Below are 6,000 nucleotides of genomic sequence, written 5' to 3'. Positions count from 1 at the left end.
TAAATAGAAGAGAGATGATTTTATATATTCCTTTCTAAGTTTTATAGTTTCTTTGTTCTTTCTCTGATCTGATTGTAGTGGTTTTGATCTGCAGCACAGTGTTGAATACTAGTGGTCATAACAGAACTCATGTCTTGCTCCTGACTTCACTGGAAATCCTTAGGAAGTTTTGTCATTTTGGGGTGCCTGGGTGGCTCAGTCCGTTAAGCGTCTGGCTTTGGCTTAGGTCATAATCTCACGGTTCGTGGGTTCGAGCCCCACGTCAGGCTCTGTGCTGACAGCTAGCTTAGAGCCTGGAGCCTGCTTCAGATTTTGTATCTCCCTCTCTCTCTGACCCTCCCCTGCTCACACTGTCTCTCTCTGTCTCTCAAAAATAAATAAAAAATCATTTAAAAAATTTAAAAAAAAGAAAGATGTTTGCTCTAGGCATTGATAGGATTTTAAAAATAAGATTAATAAAGTTCTTTTCATAGTTTTCATAGTTTGAGGTATTTTTTAAGAATCATGAATGAATATTAAATTTCATCACGTGATGTTTTGAGGTGACTGGCAGGAACACATATTTTTGCCTTCTAATCTGTTTACAGGATATTAGGTTGAATCACATGAAGTTGCTGATATGTGACTAGTTTTGACCTACAAAAACAGCAATTTCATAGGGTTTGTCGAAGTACATAAATTATGAGTTTTTCTAATATGGACACACCCCCACATTCCTGGAATCAACCCCACTTGGTCATTTTTGCTTTCAGACACAGCTATTCAATATGACGTATGTAAGGTGTTTAGATCTATGATAAGTGACTAGTCCAATAGCCTGTTCTTATATGACCCTCATTCAGTTTGCTATCAATATTTCTACTTGCCTCATTTAAATAAAATGAATTAGGAGATGGATGCTAATTTTTCTCTTTTCTGAGTCAGTCTGACTATCACAGGTAGTTATTCCTTGAACTTTTGTTAGTTTACCTGCAAAATAGTCTATGCCTGGGGCCTATGAGACAGGATATGGGCAGAGTCCAGTTTTCTTTTTTTAATGTTGTATTTATATTTGAGACAGAGAGAGAGAGACAGCGCATGGGGGCAAGGAGGGACGGAGAGAGATGGAGACAGAATCCGAAGCAGGCTCCAGGCTCTGAGTTGTCAGCACAGAGCCCAATGTGGGGCTCAAACCCATGAATTGTGAGATGATGACCTGAGCCGAAGTTAGACACTTAACTGACTGAACCACCCAGGCACCCGAGGACCCAGTTTTTTTAAGTAAATATTGGTTTATTCAGGTTTTTCTTTTAAGTTTATTTATTTTGAGAGTGTGAGAGCAGGGGAGGGGCAGACAGGAAGACAGAGAGAGAATTGCAAGTAACCTCAAGCACAGAGCCTGATTCTGGGCTTGAACTCATGAAGAACTCGAGAACCATGAGATCATCACTTGAGCTGAAATCAAGAGTCAGACGCTTAACCAACTGAGCTACCCAGGCGCCCCCATTTTTTCTTGGTATTAGTACTTTTTATCTGTCAATATTGCCAGCTCAGGTAAAGAGCTTTCAGATTTCTTTTTTTTAAATGTTTTTAAATTTATTTTTGAGAGACAGAGAGAGACAGCAAGAGCAGGGAAGGGTCAGAGAGAGAGGGAGACACGGAATCCGAAGCAGGCTCCAGGCTCTGAGCTAGCTGTCAGCACAGAGCCCAACATGGGGCTCGAACCCACGAACCGTGAGATCATGACCTGAGCCGAAGCCGGAGGCTCAACCGACTGAGCCACCCAGGCTCCCCAAAGAGCTTTCAGATTTCTTAGCTTATAGTTCTTCCTAAATATTTTCTGATTGTTTCATAATTTCTACCTCATCTGTGACTCTGTTCCTTTTTCTGTTCCTAAATTTCTCTATCTGTAGCCTCTTTATTCCTTGATCAGTCCTGCAATGTTTGTGTCTTTTATTAGTTCTTTTTCAAGGAACAGTTGGTTTTGCTGACAATTGCTCCTGTATTTTTAGCTGTATTTATTCTGTCATTTTCTACTTTACCTTTAAAAAGTCTCTTTCTCCTACTTTCCTTGGACTTATTGTTATATTATCCAAGCTACCTAGATCCTTATTTATTTTTAACCTAGGTGATGTGTCAGAGACTAACAGAGATATATTAAAATCTTCCACCCTGACTGTAACTTTATTAAAATTTTTTTTTACATTTCTAGCAGTTTTTATTTAATTTATTCATGCTACGTTATTTGGCACATAAAGTTTTACTGTGGGTCGATTGTACATTTTATTAACATAAAAGAATCCTCTTTTTAATTTTCTTATGAGGCTTGAGAGAAATTCTTAAATTTATATTATAATAAACTGATTTCACTTTTCTGTGCTTTACCATTTTCGTTCCTGGCCTCCATTCCATGTTTCAATTGGGTGATCCTGTTTTCATCTCTATTTAATCTTTCCTCATCTTGGATTGTTCAGTTTTCACTATTGCCTATTTTTGTGTCATAAATACAATATTCTCTCAAATCCTGTTAAGAATACAAATTAGGAGATTTTAAAGGTTTTCTTCTTTGTTGCATATAGAGGGGCGATTAGCTCAAACTCTTCAGACAGGTCCCCTTCGGATCTCTGGAATACTTATACATATCCAGTTAATTTTCTTGTTAGCACACTATCACAGAGGGAGAATAAAATAGGAGAATGGAAATGCCCCGTGCTCTAAAGGGGAGCAGAGGAATTCACGAGAAAAGGCCATAGCAGGAGTTCTCCTGCTCTTGGTGCTGAAGTATGCATGTGTGACTGTTGCAGTCTCTTTTCTGATGAGCCTTCGACCACTCTTGTTAGGCACTAACCATGGCATTTCCTTACTTTACCTGGCTTGCCAACAAAAGCCAAGTCAAGCCCAGTGTCTCCTGCTGGGAGGGAATCGTGACTCTGTGTGGTCTCTCTCACCTAGCACACTTCCAGAAGCTCTAGTGGTATTGAGATCTGGTCCCGGCCAACGGTCCCATGGCGTGTCCTTGGCTCCAGGCTCTGCTGCTCTGACCTATGTGGCCTCAGATGTGATTTCTTTAAGGTTTTTAGCACTCAGTCCATAGGCAGGATTTTACTTCAGGTACATGAATCATAGTTTGATTAGGCCCTTTCTCAATCCAGATTATTTTTTGGATATTCCACTTGGCAAAAATTCTTTTAAGCTATATGTGAAAGGTGCCTTTGCCTAATTTCCAGGGTGAGGCCACTTTCCTCTGCATTTATACCCTTTTAGTCATTTCAGTGGGGACCTTTACAGGATGGTTTCATATACATATATACACATGTGTTTCATTTGCCATCTTTAGCTGGAGATTGTCCTTCCATTCTATTGCAATTTAAAGGCCCTTCTTATCTTACTGAGGTTAGGTCAGAATTTTAGTGGGAATCAAAATAAAAGGAGTCAGGTAGTTCTGGGAGACAAACTGAAGTATGTATGGAGGCATGGTTTAAGGGATTTTCAGTAATGAAAGGTAAGACATAGATCAGGGGTCACAAATGCAAGATGAGAGTCACTTCATGGGTCAGGATTACAAGACTATATGGAAACTTTGGAAGGTTGGTCAGGTGCATGAACTATTGTATCTTGGGCAATCAATAAGGTGTTGAGGAGGTGACAGGTCTCCTGGGTCAGGAGTTCAGGTGTGCCCCAGGGTTTCTTTATAGGGACAGGCAAGGCCTCGGGGTGAGGAACCTGTCAGTGTTCTGGCAGGCGGGTGAGTTCCAGCAGAGCAAGGGCAAGGTGTTCTCAGAGCTGACTGGTGCGCTGGGCCCCTCCTGCACGTGTTCCTGACGAGGTCGACCAGAGCTCAGACTGGCATCGCGACAGTTGACATGGTACGGGGTTGTTCCGGAGACTAAACCAGAACTGTGGGGTTCTTTCAGTTCTGAAACAGTGTACCTATTCATGTCCCAGGAGGACAAGGGACCTGAGAAGAAGAGTTAGAGCAGGAAGGGGTTCCACAAAACCATCCCATCTCCCTTGGTGCCTTGCCCTCCCTTCCCCAGGTCCCATCCTATAGGAGTTCTGGGTGGCACAGGGTCCCATGAGTGGCATTTCAGCCAGATCAGAGCCACAGCCCAGCCTTCTAAGGGGGACACTCAGGGGACCTGGGCACGCAGGAAGAGGGTCTTTGGCAAGAAGGCTGAGCCCACTATTAGAAGGCTGGGTGGTGGGACCAGCTGGGACTGGGAATATCCTCCAATGAAACAGGAACTCATCCCTCTCTGCAGGACTTCTTGGTGTCCTGTATCCTCTACAAGTCCTCCCTGATCTCTGACCTGGGTTTTATGGCCCGTGTCTCTCCCTTCTTACACTGAGTGCCTCAAAAAGTCTCTCTTCTCTCTTTTGAGCTGCTCAGCTGATCCTGAGACACCACCTGGGCAGGGTAGTTGGGTGCGCACACCTGTGGACCATGTCTTAGGTGCTTCTTTGAATCTAGACCACCCTGGTGAAGAGGCTCAGGTCACACTCCTTGTGACCTCTGGCAGTCAAGGAGCCCTTCTGCTGATCCTGTCAGGCCACATGCACGGAACTGCTGCTATATTCCCTTCAAAACCTGAAAATTACGTTATGTCTCCAGAATTCTTTCTTCTGCAGGGTTGGCAATGGCCTTCATGCAAGAAGGGCTCTGCATTTCATCAATTCCATCTGCAGCTCTGAAGAGAGGAAGTACTCTGGCCTTGCTGACCTTGGTTGTATCCTCTGAGGCTCTGGTGTTGACGATGAACAAATGGATGGAAAGAGGAGAGGCCCAGGGGAGGCCTGAAGACATGGCCCTTGGAAAGTATAAAGTCGTGTATATAGCTTACTTAAAAGGAGATGCACTGTTTCTCTGTCTGGGGAGCTCAGAGGTTGCAAAGTAGAGCTTAAGAAGCCAGTGATTGGGCCCTAATCCCACTAGGCTGTTTCACATATTCTATTTGAGGCATACCTGGTCCCAACAGGTCATCTCACGGGTTCAAGGATAATGAGTGAAGAGTGAGAAACACCTTCCAAATGCATGTGCACAACCACACCCACACACATGCATGCACAGGCACACGCGTGTGCCCTAGCATTCACATGCCCCAGAGAAAGAGTCAAGAATATCATCTCTGCTTAAAAAGCACAGCACATTCATCATATCCAGCAAGAATCCTAAGGGATGAGGATTATTTAATGCTTTCTCTTTGGATTTTTCAGAGTAATGACCTCTGATTGTTTCTAATGTCAAGACTTCCCTGGCTATGGGGAATAGAACTGTATTCGGATAAGCTAAAAAAGTTTCTTGGCATTGGATGAAAATGGACAACTCTGTGTGAGATTTTCCTTATAATCCATTTTAATAAGGCAGCTCTTTGATAAATTCTCCAGACATGTTTTGATTACACACATATTCACATACCATACATTACTGGAGATACACATTAATCACATACATACAAAGAAATACAGAGCAATGTATGTGTGCTCAGCATCATAACAATCTATAATGAAGCCCTGTCACTTCTTTGAATCCACTTTCTTTAGCTCCCCCTGGCACACATGGGCCATCAGCATGGCATTCTGGGACAGCCCTGCTAGTCTACTGAAACATATACTCAAGACATTCCCACGTGCCCACGCACGAAATACACCAAGACCAATCTGCACAAACACAAGTCCCTCGAACCAAGCAAACACATAGACTCAGATTCACACACACATGGAAATGTACATATGAAGGAGCTACATCCACAAACACATACCCACCCAAATGGACATGCACAGACACACGCACATGTGCACATTCTACGATCTCTTCACTATCCAGTGTGATGGTCCGAGTTCACAGTGAAAAATCCGATTCACTGGCCACTCCAACTGAATTTATTACTATTATTATTATTATTTATTATGCAGTCAACCCATACTCTACCACCTATGTATTTGAGAACAGTCAGGTCCTAAGAAAACTCTAAAGTCACATTCTTGGACTTCCACAGACCATTCTGTTTTGGGTTCTCACTT

General features: G+C 42.9%; 1 protein-coding gene across 1 annotated transcript in view; it reads right to left on the bottom strand.

The window, feature by feature from the left end:
• The window catches only part of CSMD2 (CUB and Sushi multiple domains 2), a 590,124-nt gene that overhangs the window by 189,638 nt on the left and 394,486 nt on the right, over nt 1–6,000 (bottom strand). The gene's annotated exons all lie outside the window — the stretch shown is intronic.

The sequence above is a fragment of the Suricata suricatta genome, chromosome 8 (assembly GCF_006229205.1).
Source record: "Suricata suricatta isolate VVHF042 chromosome 8, meerkat_22Aug2017_6uvM2_HiC, whole genome shotgun sequence".
NCBI classification, from domain to species: Eukaryota; Metazoa; Chordata; class Mammalia; order Carnivora; family Herpestidae; genus Suricata; species Suricata suricatta.
Note: the sequence above shows the minus strand (reverse complement) of the source record. Positions and strands in the feature narration are given on the sequence as shown.